The 18,107-nt window shown below is 42.3% G+C and overlaps 1 long non-coding RNA gene across 2 annotated transcripts in view; it reads right to left on the minus strand.

The window, feature by feature from the left end:
* Positions 1-2,349: 2,349 nt before the first annotated feature.
* The window catches only part of LOC116585977, a 40,020-nt gene continuing 24,262 nt past the window's right edge, over positions 2,350-18,107 (minus strand). For both annotated transcript variants that reach the window (XR_004283833.1, XR_004283834.1), the window contains one exon: positions 2,350-2,686. This is a non-coding gene — a long non-coding RNA (uncharacterized LOC116585977). The remainder of the gene's footprint in view (positions 2,687-18,107) is intronic.

Genomic DNA, 18,107 nt, shown 5'->3' on the forward strand with positions numbered 1-18,107 from the left:
CTGCTTTTTCTTCTCTATTCAGAAATCTGGAATTGGCCCCTTCTGACAGGTAGACTGTCACGAACCACTCAGATCAGCGGTGAGACATCAGCATTAAAACGTCCTTGCTGTCCACTTCACCATGACCCCCAGTCAAGTATGCAGGTTCTTGAGAACAATAAACAGCCTCCATCCATGGTAGGTTCCCACATATTGAATCTGTGGAATGCCCTGTTCCTCAATTCCTCTAAACTAGAAGCCTTGCCAGTCACTTTCTCCAACTCCCAAAGACTTGGTTTTCCTACCTGCAATCAGACGTCCTTCCTGTTCTCCAAACACTTCCTTCTCTACATTTCATTACTTTGTTGCATCTGCCTGTCAATATATTCTTTTAGACCAGCTGGAGGCTTCTGACTTATTAAGAAACCACCTGTATCCACTTGTCATTTTTAATATGTAATGCACATTATAATCCATCCACCTGAGTAGACCTTTCCTGCTTGGCTCCACGGTCATGAGCGTCTCCTCATGGTCACTTCATTACATACAGTTCTGGCTTGAATATGGCCCATACTCAATAGTGGTACTCATTTGTCTTGGTTTTGTATCCTCAAGTAACTGAAAATGGGAAGATGGCAATCTTATTGTAAGCCTGGATCTGTGCAGTACTTCTAAATACCTGAAGTCAAGTATTGGTTTCCATTTTAGACCATAAAAGAACACATCAGTTTATTTCTTGTCCAAACACTAATTTCCCCATCATGCAGATGAGCATTCTCCAGTTTTGCCACTGAAAAAGTCCTATTTCAGAAGAGAATATGTACATACTTCATGGGTCAGACTTGCTGCCCCATAAACTTTGAATTCTAGTGTTCTGTTTTAGAAATAAATACAAATTTAGCTCATATATATGTATGTATCTCTCGCTCTCTCTCTCTCTATATATATACACACACACACAAACATTATATATACACACACACAAACATACACACTATGTTATTTTATCTCTATATAATATATCTCTATATATTATATAGAGATAAAATACACATTGATACTATATTTTAAACATTTTTTAAAATATTTTATTTATTTACTTGACAGACACAAATCACAAGTAGGCAGAGAGGCAGGCAGAGAGAGAGAGAGGAGGAAGCAGGCTCCCTGCTAAGCAGAGAGCCCGATGCGGGCCTTGATCCCAGGACCCTGGGATCACAACCTGAGCCAAAGGCAGAGGCTTTAACCCACTGAGCCACCCAGGCTCCCCTGATACATTTTAAAAGATTTAATTACTTCCCATCAAGTTAGAACAGTAGCTTCTTTAAGAATACCGGTTATTTGTTCTGCACATTCATACGCTTTCAATAAACAGGTAACATCCACGTTCCCCAGCACGTACTCACACCCTAGGTTTTTGTTGTTGTTGTTTTTAAGATTTATTTATTTATTTGAGGGAGAGCATGTGTGCCGCTAATGCACTCAGTCGGGGGGGAGGAGCCAAGGGAGAGAGAGAAGCTTAAGCAGACTCCCAGCTGAGTGCAGAGCCCAACGCAGGGCTTGATCCCAAGACCTTGAGACCACCACCTGAGTCAAAATCAAGAGTCAGTCACTTAACATACTGACTCCCACGGGCGCCCCTCTCACACCTAGTTCGATAATGCACGTAGACACAGACCAAAGTTAGCATTTTTTTCAGAAGAAAACTACATGATCTATTGGATTGAATATGAATATGATTGACAATGCCTACATCTTTTTAGGCTTTTTTTTTCTTTTTCTTTTCTTCCTTTCTTCTTTCTATTTTCTTAGGCTTCTTAAAAAAATCTACCTTATTGAGTGCTGTGAAGTGTGTAAACCTGACAATTCACAGACCTATACCCCTGGGACTAATAATACATTATATGTTAATAAAAAAGTATATTTTTTTTTAAAAAGTCTAAAAAAATCTACCTTATTTTCTTTTTCTCCATGTCCCCTTATAAAATAGGACAGGTAAAAGCTCCTATTTTCCCTTTCAAAAGGAAAACAGCCAATTCCCAGCTACCTCAAATAAGATGAAATACATGATGTAATTTTAATCCTATCATTACTGAAAATATATTAAATCCACATATTAACTTAGGATCTACATTCATATCTGTAATTAGTAATATAAACTTTTTTTTTTTTACTGAGAATAGGACACTTTTTGGTGCTCAGTCATAAGAAAAATTATGTCTATTAAGATCAAGTAGAGAGAGAGAGACAAATCAAGAAACAGTCTCCAAATAGATAACATAGTCCAAAAAAAATGTTGCTTTTATGAAAATTTGATGGACCTTTACACAGAAACACTTAAAACAAGCGCCAACTGACCTGGGAGCTCAGTCCTTTAAAAATGAAAAGGCAGGTTTATTATACTGTAAAGTTTTACAGAACCATAGCATTGATTCCAATGTGGTGGTGCGGGGGGAGAAAGGCCAGTGATCAGAATGGCAGATTTCACAATTCAGAAGATCATAGCCCTGGAGGAGTCTTCAGGTCCTTTTTGGCTTCACCGTGTCCTCAAGGATGGGACACAACTCCCTTTGCAGGAAACAGGAGAGGAGAGGAATAAAGGCCTCTTTGAAAAGCAGTGATAAAGGGATCCCTGGAGGATTTCTGAGCTCTTGAAACGATCTTCATGGCAACAGCTTGACTCTGCCTCCTGCTTCAGCGAAGGTTGCTGGAATATGAATTAGGGGTGAGGCACTGGAGCTATTTGCAAGTTTATGTTGAAATTTGATTTCCCAAACTCAGGAATGCAGTCGATTAGTAGTTAAATGAAAACAGGGCTTTAAAGGCACCCTACAAATGAGCTCAGCACATGAAATAAGCACCAACCAGCTTTGCTTTTTCAAGTGGTCTCAAGGGGGTAAATACAGGGAAGATGCCATCAGCCTCATGTTAAAGACCCAGAAATGTGTGCAGAACATCGTATCTCACTGATGGTCATAACCTCAGATGATGTCACCAAAGATGATGTATGTTCTGAGGATATGTGCTCTTCCCATTTTATTTATTTTTTATTAATTTTTTTTAAGATTTTATTTATTTATTTGACAGGCAGATCACAAGTAGGCAGAGAGGCAGGAAGAGAGAGAGGAGGAAGCAGGCTCCCTGCTGAGCAGAGAGCCCGATGTGGGGCTTGATCCCAGGACCTTGGGATCATGACCTGAACTGAAGGCAGAGGATTTAACCCACTGAGCCACCCATGCACCCCATCTCTTCCCATTTTAAAGCCTAAAGATTCCCTGGCATCATTTTTGATGTCAATGGTTTTTTAATAGCATCAAGACAACATGCTGTTCAGAAGCCATAGTTCCTAATCTTTTCTTACTTCGCAACTTTAGGATTGATGGCATAATTTCCAACGCTTAACCTATACTTCCCACAATTTACAAGCTTCCATTAAATTTGTTGGGTAACTGCAACCCCTTATTGAATTAGTTACTGAAAGTTAAATAGCTTCTCCTGCAAATTACCTGGAAGCCAGTGATGGTGGCAGATACTCAATGAGAGTCCTTCATGATATGTAAATTGTTCCCACAAACCTGTTCAGGTTTGGGGGGTGAAGAAAAAGGAAACACTGTCCAAAGGAGTTGTAATTTCCACGACATCATCATACTGTCTGGGATTTCACAATTACCTGCACTCGTGTTCCTGTTCAATGCTGCACCACGCTCTGCTATTTTCAAAGGCATTTACATGACATATGGTACCACCCATAACAGTAATGTGGCTGAATGACCCTGAGAAGAACTGAGACCATCCGTTCCCTGGTACTTTGTGTACCCTTACCATCTGTAAGGGTAAGTCCCTACACGCATTTGAAACATGTCCTAATGAGTGGCTACCTGGCTTCTTTTGCTAGTAATCGCACAGACCACGTAGATTTCAGAAATTATGCTCTAAAGTAGACATAAAGCAAACTCAGTGGGGTTATATGCAAAGAGGCAGTGTTTTTTTAATGGACTGTTAGCTACAGATATCTTCCACAGAGGACTGACTAGCCTCCGTGTGGCAAAGCTTTTCCTTTTGGGGAGAAGTGTGTTACACAGTCTGACTTTCTAATGGAGGGTTAGAAATCTCCTTTCTAATGGACGTTTCTCTAATGAGAAAGAATGCAGGAGGCCCTGGGAGCAGAGAGTGGACCCTGGCTGACAGTCAGTAAGAAAACAAGAATCTCAGCCCTACAACTGCCAATAACTGGTTCTGTTGACGATCATATGGGCTTGGGAATGGATTCTTTACCAGAGTCTCCAGATAAGAGCCCAGGCTGGCCAACACCTTGATTTTGGCCTTGGGACACCCTAAGCAGAGGACCCAGCTGAACCCAGACACACTCTGATCCACAGACTGCAAGTGTTGTTTCAAGCCAGCAAATCTGTGATGAACAGTGATGGTGCCAATAAGAAACCATCACAGGCAGTCTACGTATGCTACAGTAAGAGGGGAGGGAGGGTCCTGTCCAGTCACTGTGAAGAGGCAGAGCAGGCCAGCTGGCTGAGGGTGCCCAGAAGTAGTAGAGGTAGCAATAACCATGTAACCACATGGGACAGGCACAAGAGCCATCAAGGTAGAGGCATCTGTATACACCATGAAGAACTTGCAGGGTTCTACAGGGTTTCTCTTTTTTAGGAAAGAAGCACATACTTGTTCTATACCTGAATTTTTTTTTTAAGATTTTATATATTTATTTGACAGACAGAGATCACAAGCAGGCAGAGAAGCAGGCAGAGAGAGAAGGAACCAGGCTCCCTACTAAGCAGAGAGCCCGATGCGGGGCTCAATCCCAGTACCCTGGGATCATGACCCAAGCCGAAGGCAGAGGCTTTAACCCACTGAGCCACCCAGGCGCCCCCATACCTGAATTTTTTAAGTGGGTACCATTATTAAAAAGGAATTATTCCTGGTTCAGAGCTGACAAAGTCAAAAATCCTTAAGATCCATACCAAAATGGTCTTTTCTTTTTTTTTTTTTTTTTTTTTTTTCTAAGGCCATGTTTTTGGCAAACTCAGCATATGTAAAATTCAACATATCACATGTCATGCTGGGCATTTTCCCAATTTCTCCATCATTGATATCAATTTAGTTTACTACTATCTCCTTCTTTCACCCATCTCACCCTGAAAACAATTATGCACTTTTCCAGAAGGGCAGACAATTGTCTTTACTCATCCAGCATAGATTAAGTGGCCCCTATTAGGGGCCAAGACAGGTTACTAGGAACTGAATGTAATCAAAGATCATCAAGATAGAATTCAGTCTTACAAAGAGTTTCTTTTGGAGGTCCCAAAACCCAGAAAACACTCACTTACTGAGCTGTCACAAATCTTGAGGGGGAAAAAAAAAAAACCGAGAAGCTGGAAACTGGAAGGTAAACAGCTTGCTGAGGTTCAAAATGTCACAGTGCACAGAGGGACAGGAAAACTCTGCCATGGTCCTCCTGAGAAATACCACACATTTGTTTAATTTTTTAGCTCACCTTTAAAGCAGACCTCTGGATAGAGAAATAAGAAGAGAGATGTGATGAAAATGTTTAAAAAGTGAAAAACACAGGTAAGAAAAATACCAAGTGTGACGATTTCATCCGCACAAATCTTACACTAATCAAGAGGGAAAATCAATCAGAAGGCAGTTGATCAGTGTTTTCTCAACCCATCAGTTCTCTCGTGAATCTGGCATCCTAGGAGTTAGGGTTTGTTTTTCTTACTTGTGTTGTTAATTTATTAGTATAAGTTTACACCTGTCAAAATAGATTTACAACAGTGGAACTACCCCCCACAATATTATAGTCTTCAAGGACATACAGTGAAGAATCTTAAATTGCTTTAACACTCGCTAATACAGTTTAGCATCACTTATGTGAAAAGATAAATAGCCAGAGTCCTGCTAGAAAATTTATTTTGGTAATATTTCTGATTTTTCCTCCTGGCTTTTCTTAAAAGGTCTAAAGTTATTTTCATCTATGAATCACTGCCTCCAATAGCGACTTCTGTCGGTAGTAATTCTGCCCACAAGGGTTCAGGGCAGAAGAGCTCAACTTCACCCCCAACCTTGGCAGTCTTCTCCACTCACATTGTCTTCATTATCATTATAGCAAATGAAGCTCTTAGCATTGCAGGTGTATGAAAGAGGGAAATCATGTGTTTGGTACTGTGTGATAAGAGCAACTGAGTAGGAGATGACTCTTGCCCACAAGAAGCATTCGAGGTCGCCCACAGCAGAAAACCAAGCTACGTGTGTCTCCACGGACTCCCTTCCCTTCGCATCACTCCTCACCAAACCCAGGACCTCATCCTCTCTCGCCTGGAGAATTCCAACAGTCTCCTAACTGCCCTACTGTCTACTCTTCAAATACCTACCAAGTAATTCCCCTACCACGTACAGCCTTAAACGAAATGTTTTGTTTTGGATGGAACTGCACCCCTGCTTACAGTCTTTCAGTGGCATAAGACACGATGAATAAAATTCAAACTCAGTGAAGTATTCAGGAAACTCATGTCCAGGTCTCTGTCCACCTCTGCCTCTAGCCTCTTCTCTGGGTGCCCCTCTTGTCCTTTAACGTGTGAGCCAACCCTCCCGAGTTATTTACCATCATGCAGCATACCTGGCTGCATTTCCTAGCCTGGCAACTTCTTTTTGTTTGGCATGTTTTCCCTTTTGAGCCTCGCCCTGATCCAAGTCTTCTAGATTCCAGACAAGTAACTGTTCATGTGAAGAACTGAAGTTTCATCTCTCTACAAAACCTTTTCTGCTCCTATCCACCCTTACCCCAACCTCTACAAGAGACCATCCCCTCCTTTATACTGCCTGAGTACCCTCTGTAGTGTCCCATCAGACTCCAATAATGGGTTAGGAAACATCTTGCTTTTCATGTCTGTAACTCCGTGCCAAGTTCAAATAAGGCAGAGGCCACATCTTCTCTGTGTCCTGGAACTGCCTTGAAGGACATCGCAACATTGATGGGAATAGAAAACCCACACATGAAACAACAAGAAGTACCAAATAACAGAATCTGATGAAGGGCTAAGAATGTGTATCTTGCTCTAAGTACTCTGAACGTCCTAAGAAGTCATGTGGCATGGTGGAAAGAGTTCTGTCTCACAGACCTGAATTCACATCCTGACACTTCCACCTCCTAGCTGTGGGCCCATGGATATGTCAGATTATTTCCCTAGGCTAAACCGGGACAACAGCAACCACCTCACAGAGGACTCATGTCAAGATTACATGAGATACATAACAATCCAACACAGTGGCTGCTAAGAAAATATCCTTTCTTGTCCCTTTTCTTTGAGAAGGGAGAGTGATCATATGCAAATGACCCAAGCATAATTTCTTAAAGAAGGCAATATTTAAGTTTGACCCTGAAGCAAGAAGGATTTGGACAGATTTTGATAAATACAAAGGCAACTGAATTGTCATAAAACTCTTCCCAGACGTACCTAAGACCCAGCCTTCGCATTCTATGTCCCACAGTTCAGCCCCTTGGAACGTGAGGGTAATTACGCATGAACATAATCCAGCTTCAAAATCTAGGAGTACTTTAAATTAGAGAGAAGACACCAAATTATCATATTGTACTTAGGAAAGATTTATTCCTTAGTTGAAAGAATGTTCCCGGGACCCCTGGGTGGCTCAGTTGGTTAAGCAGCTGCCTTCGGCTCAGGTCATGATCCCAGCATCCTGGGATCGAGTCCCACATCGGGCTCCTTGCTCGGCGGGGAGCCTGCCTCTCCATCTGCCTCTGCCTGCCTCTCTGTCTGCCTGTGCTCGCTCTCTCTCTCTCTAACAAAAACAAAAAACAAAAAACAAATCTTTAAAAAAAAAGAAAGAATGTTCCCAAAAATGATGGTGACGAGTATTGGACTGTCACTCCTTTGCACAGAAGTAAGCATTATACTACCAGACAGCAGTGTTGGCATGAAAACATCTACCAATATTTAAACAAACAGGGTAGGTAATAATCTCCATGTGTGGATAGTCTGAGTGTTTGAGAGAAGTCTAAAGCAATCTCATGTACTTTCATGGGTAAGTGTTCAAGAAGCATCTTTTTTTTTCCTTCTCACATCTGAATGTTTTCATGGCTGAAGGGAGGCCAGGATAGTCTGGGAAACAATTTACAGTGATGTGTAAAGTAGTTACATTTTCCAACAAGTTGGGCTATTCAATTATCCCACCCATATTAATAGCTCTGAGTGGTGCTGGACATGTGCTAGCCTCAATCCAGTCACCCACTTCAGCTGGAGGAGAGCAAGTGCTACCCAAATGGGAAAGGGTCCAAGTCTGAAGCTGATGACAAGCACCAGCCTTCATCCCAGCCGTTTCCAGGAGTAGCTGGCTGTCCCTGAGCAGGGGTGCTCTGGGCAGGCTGGCCTGCTATCCCTGTAATGCCAGTTCATTTCGTTTCAGATCTGCAGCTAGGTCTGTGCTATCAGAAAACCAAAGCAATTGATTTCTTTCTACCTCTGTTGAGATAAGTGGAACAATGTGTAATTTGGTTTATGTACAAAAAACAAAAAACAAAAAACCTAGATTGTAGGAAGAGGTTTAAAGAAAGGGATAACAACACAAATGGCAACTTTCACAGTACCTCGAACACAGTAAGAATTTAATAAATTTAAAGAGATTTACAAACAATTGAAATAAAAAATCCAAAGAGAAGAACAGAAAGTGAAGGGATGAAATGTTGTAGTGTTTGTTTTTGATACCGTTCGCACTGGGTTTTCTCGAGGATGATCACCGGCAATTGAGTGAGCTGGGCTCCCTGCCTTGAAAATCTAATCTTCCCACAATATCCACAGAGCTTCTTCATAAATGTTAAGTCCTATCCAATCACATCTTTGCCCAGAACTCTAATGGCTTCCCACTTCCCACAGAAAAAAATCTAAAGGCTTCCCCAAGGCCCATCCTTCCTGAACTTACCAGCTTCACCCCCACCACCCTCTTGAGCTTACGCCAACTCTGAACACTAAGCCCACTTCTGCCTTGGGCTTTGCATGTGTTGTTCCTTTCCCCACCCCAGCCTCTCAAAGCCTTTCCTTCCCTTCATTCAGATCTGCTCAAAAGCCACCTACTCAGGCATCACTTACCCAAATGTCACCTTCCCTGACCACCACATCTCACGCAGAAGCTCCATCATGGTTAACCCTTGCTCTGCTTTATTGTTCTTAGCAACTGTCACTATTGCACGTTAGATTATTTGTCTAGCTGTTTATCAATTCAGCTGTCTTGCACATTCGACTGGTTGCTACAGCACGGGGTCTGTGATACCCCAGAGCCTGGAATAGTGGGTGCCACATAATAGATAATAGATGTTGCAGGAGGGAGGGAGATAAGAGGAAGGAAGAGAAGAATGCTCCCTTGTCTTTCTACTCAAATGTTTGTCTTTACTCCCCAAGTCTGGACAGCAACTACTTACCTCTGCTGATCCACCTGCTAGAGGCAGTAACACCAGAGAAAGAACGTGGCTTGGGAACCAGAGAGACCAGAATTTAAATCCCATCGCGATCACCACATAGCATTTTTGACTTTGGACAAGGTTTTTAACCTCTCTACGGAATTTTACAGTTGATAAAATTTTAAACAATGATACTGAGCTAGGCACTGGTGACACATCAGAAAAATTATTAAAAGAATTAAATTAGCTGACTTCCATTAAAGTCAGCTTGACCAAAAATGCATAATTAATATCAGCTCTCTGTCCCTTCTACCCTCCACCCCATCCCGCTAGCAGCCTTCTGCCCAATAAATGCTCCTAAGCTAAGCAAAAGCATTAATGGCTGCTTTGAGTCTATGAAAACCAACAGTGAACAAACAAGACAACTCAGCTGAAAGTACTATGGAAATGGTAGCAGAGCACACAAATAAATCACAGGAATTGCCATTCCTGTCCAAAAAAAAAAAAAAAAGTAACTTAAAGCCAGGTTTCTGTGTCGTGAACTTCCGGTCAAGTAGGTTAGCCTGAGGATAGTTCCAGTGAAGAAGACACCAGGGTAAAGAATGAGTCCAATAAAGACAAAACAGGGAAAAGAAGAGGATGGGTTCTGAGTGAGGACCACGCATGAGAAAGCACTCAGGAATGCCAGGGTCTGGTGGGTGAGAGGCTTCAGTACGTGGTCCCTCAGACTCACAAAGCCTAGAGTTTCCATCTTTGCAGGAGAAGCGATGGAAGCAGATAATAGCACAGGCTCCTCTGCGGCCATCTTTCCTGCAGCTGTGGGACCACCATCAAGCACAGGGAAGAATGGGACCCACGAAACAGTGCACATCAGCTCACCGGTTGGCACAGGTGAGTAAAATATAAGCCACGGAAGCCCTCCGTTCACATTTCTCATCAACCAAATGGATTCTTCCTGAATCACCTCCCTCAAGCACACAGTGCTGCAGGGAAGGGAGCTAACATTTTTCTGCATTTCTGCAATATGCTGGGTCTGGTGCTAGACACCAGCACATGCGTTCTCTCATTTTTATTCTCACAATAATCCCAGTACGCTTTATTATGCCCATTTTCCAAAGGAAAAAAAAATGAGACTTGGGAAGCTTTTGAAAACATCAAAGCTAGAAAATAGCACTTCGCTCCAACTCTGTTTAAAAAAAAAAAAAAAAAAAAAGAGCCAACTCATCCCTCCTGTTCGTAGAACGGCGCTTTATAATTTCCGAAGCGTTTTCACGAGAGAATCTGTGACCTTCACACACACCTTGAGAGGCAAATAATACCATATTATTATTCTCACTAAATAATGGAAGGAGCTGGGCTCAGAGTAATTGAGTGATTTGTCTAAAACTGCAGAGCCAGTAAGTGGCAGAACTGGGATTTGGATCCATTTTCCTAATTCTAAGACCAGTACTCTTTCTACTAAGAGATGATTCCCCACTTTTCAGAAGATTACTAGGTTTGTCTGAGTAACCCCTGTGTATTTTGAATCTGAGCTGGCAAAGAACATAGTTCTTATCTCAAACTGCCTAAGTAATAGGCTAACCTCTGTGAATTACTCCAGGTAACAAAACCCATTGGTAACCTTAAAATCTCAGGGACTCAGCACTATAAATCTTACTTCCTACTCAGGTAAGAGTCCAAAGCAGGGGTCCTAGCACTTGGTAAATTTAAGGAGCCAGGCTCCATTCATCCTTTACTTAGGCCTCAGAATCCTCTCCACCCGGACAGAAGGGGAAGAAATAGGCATATACCATTTCGGCCCCATTCCACTAGATAGCTAGTCATAGGCCATTCCTAGATTCAAGTGGGCCAAGTCGTCCAGGAAGAACTTTGTGTTATATGGAAGGGAGAGCGTGGCTGCTCAGTGAATAACTAGTCATCTCCACCATACCCTGCTAGCACAACAGAAGCTGGGTAAGGTCTTAAAGTCAGAGTTCAGCTTACATTGTTGTTGTTGTTCTTTTTTAAGATTTTATTTATTTATTTGACACAGAGAGATCACAAATAAGCAGAGAGGCAGGCAGACAGAGAGGTGGGAAGCAGGCTCCCTGCCAAGCAGAGAGCCTGATGCAGGGCTTGACCCCAGGACACGGAGATCATGACCCAAGCTGAAGGCTTTAACCCACTGAGCCACCCAGGTGCCTCGTTGTTGTTATGTTTTATTTTTTTTTTAGATTTTATTTATTTATTTGTTAGAGAGAGACAGCACAAGCAGGGAGAGCAGCGGGCAGAGGAAGAAGCAGACTCCCCACGAGCAGGGATCTGGTCTCGTGCCCAGGATGCCAGGATCATGACCTGAGCTGAATTAGGCAGATGCCCAACCAACTGAGCCACCCAGGCATCCCAGAGCCACAAGCAAGGATCGCATTTTTAATTATTTGCTCCTGCTACTATTTGTTCTTTTGAGGCATACAAATAATAAATAACTAGACGCCTGGCCCCTGGGTTAGTGGGTTCTTATCAGGAGTATGAGATGACCTAGGATGCATTCTTAAAAAAAAAAAAATTTTAAATGTAGATTCCTAGGTGCCAGATGCACAGCTGTTTTCACAAACATATCTGATCTGTTGTCTCAAGTCCACAGACCAGGGAAACCCTGGCTTAGAGCCAGTTTCTTCATGACTGGTGATGACACAATGGCTACTCAATGCCAGAATGGAGAGAAAAGAAATGCATGTCTTCGGACAGCCCCCTCACAAAACTCAAGCAGAAGTTAGCTCCAGGAAGGAGCAGAAAAGTGACGTGGTTTCAGATTTTCCACATTTGAGCAACACCCACGCCCACAAGGGGTTTGTTTTGCTAGCCAGGTTCTATTTTCCAGTCTCCTTGACAATGCAAAAACAACTTGGGCCTTCATGGAGACTCAGCTTACTTCAAATGGCAGGAGCTGCCTCAGAAGAACAAAGGAGACAAAGATGGATTCAGCAGATCTAAGACCTAGAAAAAATAATGTCTGTATTTAATAACTTCCATTTTACCTACAACACTGGGACTCTCTGTAGAGCAGGGAGAAACCAGGGTATGCAGTATGGGGTGGGCTTGAGCTACGAAACAGTTGCCACTCATTAACCTTGAATAACATCACGTCTGATTCTTCCTTAACACCCCTAACAAATCACTTCTCATATCAAGTGGTTGCCCCAGAAGCCTTCAAACTATTTTAAGTGTAGTGCTGTGTCCCAGAAATCACTCTGAACGTTATCAATGGCGATCCTGAGGAATTCAAGAACAGTCAGTCAAAGAAAACTAATTCAAAATACTTTCCACTTTGGGTGCCTTGAAAAGACCTCTTTATTGGAAAAACAGAAAAATAAGTTAAGATTTAGAATGCTTGGCTTCATCCTGATTGCCAGGTTTTAAAATTGTTTATTGAACTAGATAGAAGAAAGAGACGCATTCGGACAGCACCTGAATGTGAGCTGGGACAGGTGGCTGGGGACAAAGTGAAAGCAAAGTAATTGATTAGACCTGCTGCAGAGCCTGGCAACTGTGGGGGGCAGGGAGGCATGATCTGGGCACACCATCATGGCCCCACCTACTCAGGGGTCTCGACAAGCATGACCCTTTAGACAAGATGCCTTGGGAAAACTGGAGGGTAACCCAGTAAGACATACACACCATCCTCAGAGCCATGGCAAACTCTCAATTCTCCAACATGGTGAATCCAAATGACCATCCACGAGTTTCAAGCTCCTTGAGTTCCTAGCCGCTCCACTCCTCCAGTACTCACAACCATCACCCTCCCAGCATGCCTTTCAGCTCAAGCAGCTAACCCTGCCACCATGTTGCTTTTCTGCTGCTCTGTCTCCCCCATACCCGACCTACTCACGTCACCAAGTTTCTCTCTTCTTTCAAAAGACATCTCCAGCCCTTCAGTTAACTAGGCATAGTGGGTTACCTGCCTGTTACAGGCATTACCACACTCCACATCAGTGACTCCAGAGTTCACCTTGCTTCCTGCATTTCTTTTGCATTTCCTAATCCACCGCACAGCCATGCTGGGCTATATCACCCACCATTCCATTCCCACTGTCCCGGCGACCCCAGATTCAGGCACTGCCATTATTTCCCTGGACAGGTTTCTGTCTGTGTTTCCTGCCTCCACTTTCTACTATTGGAAACTGCCCTTCAAACGATGCCCAGACCATCTGGCAAATAACTAATCTTTAAAATTCTAATCCTAAGAACTCATGTCATTATGTTTGCATTAATGGTCCCAATTTTTCACCTGCCCTTTAAACTGCATGTTCTTTGCCACGCAAATCTTCAGTTCCATCCCATGTTGACCCTGGGTTTGATTATGCCACTTGTTTGGCCAGTAAGATGCATGCTTAAAAAGCACTTGCACAATTGGCCTTGATTGCTCCCACTCTGCTATACTGCCATGAGAAAATACATAGGCTGGTCTACTGGATGAGAGACATGGGAAGAAGTTAGCATCCCCAGTCACTCTGGGAAGGCGCAATCTTAGATCACCCAATAGCTCAACACCAGAAATAGGAAGGAGCCTAGCTGAGACCAGAACAACTCAACCAAGTCCAGCCTATATCACCAACCTACAGACTAAGTAAATGAATGCTTGTTGTATTTAGCTACTAACCCATGGGGCAGTTGGTTATGACAAAAGGCAACAAATATGATAAAACACAATACACAATTTTAGAGAATATCTAGCTCCATCTTGGTCAGAACTGAAGCTTCCCATTCATGTCACCACTGTCTCTCCACCCTCCCATCTGTGGAGTTTTCATGCTCCTGGGCAGACCTCATACAGACAACCACAATTTCTCCACCAGATGACTGAAGCAGACTCCTGGTGATATTCAAGGTGATAATCCTGGTGATATTCAAGGTCCATCAGTGAAAACAGTAAGTGTGTGGTGACTCAGTTTCCCCAGAGCTGGCTAGAACTGATGGCAGAGGGTGTTTGCTCTAATAAAAGTAGAATTTTTGAGACTAGACTCTGAGATCAGGAAAATGAACATGACAAATATGTGTCTCAACCTTTCCCATCACATTTACAAGGAGCTTTCCAAAAGAACAGTTGAGTGTTTGTAGGATTTGTTTTTTATTTGCCTCGTGGCTACATTTTATTTATTTTTTTAAAAGATTTTATTTATCTGACAGACAGAGATCACAAGTAGGCAGAGAGGTAGGCAGAGAGGGGGAAGCAGGCTCCCCATCAAGCAGAGAGCCCAATGTTGGGCCCAATCCCAGGACCCTGGGTTGAGGGTTAAAGGCAGAGGCTTTAACCCACTGAGTCACCCAGGCACCCCTCACGGCCACATTTTAGCGCTCTGGGAGAGAGAGTGGGAGCCATAGAAGAAGTCCTTGGGATATCAGAAATGGGATTTTGCGAGGATTGTGGAGAGGGGGAAGAAACCAACTGGTATTTTGAAATATTATCCCATATTTGTGTTTTTTCTCCAACTTGAGTTTGAATTTTCAGTCCAGTACCTTTCTGAGGAGGCAGCAGAAGCAATGGAAAGAAAACCAGATTTAAAAACATGAACTCTATGATTTGGGAAAGTGAGTTAATCTCTGTTTATTGAGAGCAAACAAATCAACGTGTTGTCTTATTTAATCAGATAGATGGGATGGATGGATGGATATATGTATAGATAGATCAATTAAATGTCACCTCCGCACCCTAAGAAATCATACCCTTTGTTACCCCAGCTTATTATTCTCTATCACATCACTACTTTTAATTTTCTTCATAGCACTTCATCATTATCGAAAATTATCTTATATATTTATGAGCTATTTTTTTCTTACTTTCCCCAACTCAAATGTAAGCTCCATGAAGGAAGGAGCACCATGGGAGGAGAACCCCATGAGAGCATATTATTTCACTCCTGTATCTCTATGTATTAGAAATTGCTAGGTATACAGCAAGTACTCAATAATTAATACTTAGAAAAAAGAAACGAAGAAAGGATGGATGGGGGAAAGGAAGAAGAAAGGAAAGGGGAGGGGAGAGGAGGTGAATGAAAGCATGGACACTTTATCTTTAGGGCTTTGGCTAACTTCTAACTTCCTAACTATCTAACTTTACCCAACTTCTTATTAATAACATACAGTCCATCAAAGAAATTGTATTTCTTTGGGCACACTTGAGTTTATAGAAATAATTCCAATTCATAAAAAGAAATGTAACATTTTCTATGCATTATAAAAAAAATTACTTGGTATTCATTGAAATATTCAGTTCAAAGACTTCTGTGTTCTTGGATACTAATTCATTCTCTAAATATCATGAGTTTCATAATTCTGTATATAGACACCCATACAGACCCCATCAAGATCGTAACATAAGCCATGAAATCCTTCTAAGGATATTTCCTTGTCTGCGTAACTAAAAAGTTGAATAGCTTGACTTTGTGATTTTAAGTTCTATGAGTTAGGGGCTCCTGGGTAGTTCTGTCAGTTAAGCATCTGCCTTCAGCTCAGGTCATGATACCAGGGTCCTGGGATCGAGCCCCTCAATGGGCTCCCTGCTCAGCAGGGAGTCTGCTTCTTCCTCTCCCTTTGACACCCTACCCCATTCCCATTCATGCTGTCTCTCATTCTTTCCCAAATTAATAAAATCTTTAAAATAAAAATAAATAAATTCTACAAACTAATGATAATTGGGAAAACTATCATTTCTGCTACATGTTCTCCTCCAAGAAACCAAAATCTCTGTCATGCATATTCTTGAAATTAAGTTAACCCAGAAAAGCACTAAGGTTGGATTTCTTTTTTCTTTTCTTTTCTTTTTTTAAGATTTATTTATTTGAGAGAGAGAGAGAGATTATGAGAGAGAGAGCATGAGAAGAGGGGGTGAGACAGAGAAGCAGACTCCCTGCTGATATGGTACTCGATCCTGGGACTCCAGGATCATGACCTGAGCCAAAGGCAGTTGCTTAACCAACTGAGCCACCCAGGAGCCCTTAAGGTTGAGTTTCAAGTTTATGTTTGCATATTTGAGTTTGCTTCAGAAAAGTCACATGGAATGCAAAATTCTGATTTAAAAGTACCCCTCTGCCAACATTAATTTTGTACATGAGCTTCAGGTGCATTTGGCCAGAGCCTACAGAAGCATTCTATAGCTAAGGGTCTCAACGCCTCCAGCTACAGCTGTGGAAGTACGAAGTGCTCCCTGGCCTTCAGCATAATCATATTGTTCTAAACTTTTCTATAAGCTTCCTGGGAATAAAGCATGAAAGAAAACCCAAAATAACCTTAGTGGAATCTCCTTCCCATCTTCTTGATTCACCTTTATCATAGTAGGTATTTTAGTTAAAGGTGTTTTGTTTGCAAGGAATAGAAAACCTCTTAGCAAGGTTAAGAGAGGAAAAGAGGACGTTTTTTCTTTATTAGTACGATGCTGTCTTATGGACTCTGGGGCAGAGAGACACCTGGGCCCCCTGAGGGGTAAAAATGTGGACTAAGAGTCAGCAGAAACAAGGCCACCACCTTTTTTTTTTTTTTCCCAGACCCTCATCTTTGCTCTGCTCTGCTCTGCTCTGTCCAACAGGGTCAGGCTCCTCTCCCTACAGACGTGATTTTAACCTTCTCCATGCTTTCGGCCATCACCCAACCCTCAAGATCACATAATCACCCCAGCTCATGCCACAGGTAGAGGCTGTGACTAACATCTCCCTCAACCCAATCCACACTCCTGGTAAAGAGATGCTTGTTGGCCCACATTAAGCCACATAACCCTTCTTTTTGAATTAACTGTGTCCAACTGGGTAATCCTGTAACACAAATGTGACTGTGAGGGGATCATCTGAGGGATGAAGTAAAGGCGGCAGGCTGCAGAACACAGAAGTCACTGTCAAGTCACTCCAAAGGGGGCCTAGTAGGCTAACAGAGCATATCTTCTAAAAAGGAACCTGTAGGAGGAAAGCTCTTATTATAAAGGCTAGAAAATTGCCAGAATTAAGATTATTTCCAAGAGGTATCTTGAGAACAAAGGCCACTATATCACTTTCTTACATAAAATACACTACCTTACAATTCTGTAGATGAGAAGTCCAACACGGCCGTCACTACGCTAAAACAGAGGTGTCGGAGCTCCTGGGTGCCTCAGTGGGTTAAGCCTCTGCCTTCGGCTCAGGTCATGGTCTCAGGGTCCTGGTATCGAGCCCCGCATTGGGCTGTCTGCTCAGCTGGGAGCCTGCTTCCCCTCTCTCTCTGCCTTCTGCTCTGCTTACTTGAGATCTCTCTGTGTCAAATAAATAAAATCTTTAAAAAAAAAAACAAAATAATAAAATAAAACAGAGGTATCAGCAGAGTAGTGTTCCTTTCTGGAGATTTTAGGGGAGAATATATTTCGTAGCCTTTTCCATCTCTCAGAGGCTACCCACATTCCATGGTTCATAGCTCCTTTCTCCATTTTCAGCGCCAGCAATTCTGCTATTGCAACACTGGACTCTTTTCCACCATCACATGTCTTGCTCTGATCACAGTCTGAAAAATTCTCTGATTCTAGGGACCCATATGATTAGACAGGCCACTCAGATAATTCAGGATCATCTCTCCCATCTCAAGAATTTTAACTTAATCCCATCTTGAAGTTCCTTCTGCTATGCAGGGTAACAAATTCACAAAGTCCTTGGATTATGATATGGCTACATTTGGGGAGTCATTATTCTGTCTTCCACAGAAATGT

Source organism: Mustela erminea, chromosome 3 (genome assembly GCF_009829155.1).
Source record: "Mustela erminea isolate mMusErm1 chromosome 3, mMusErm1.Pri, whole genome shotgun sequence".
Taxonomy (NCBI): domain Eukaryota; kingdom Metazoa; phylum Chordata; class Mammalia; order Carnivora; family Mustelidae; genus Mustela; species Mustela erminea.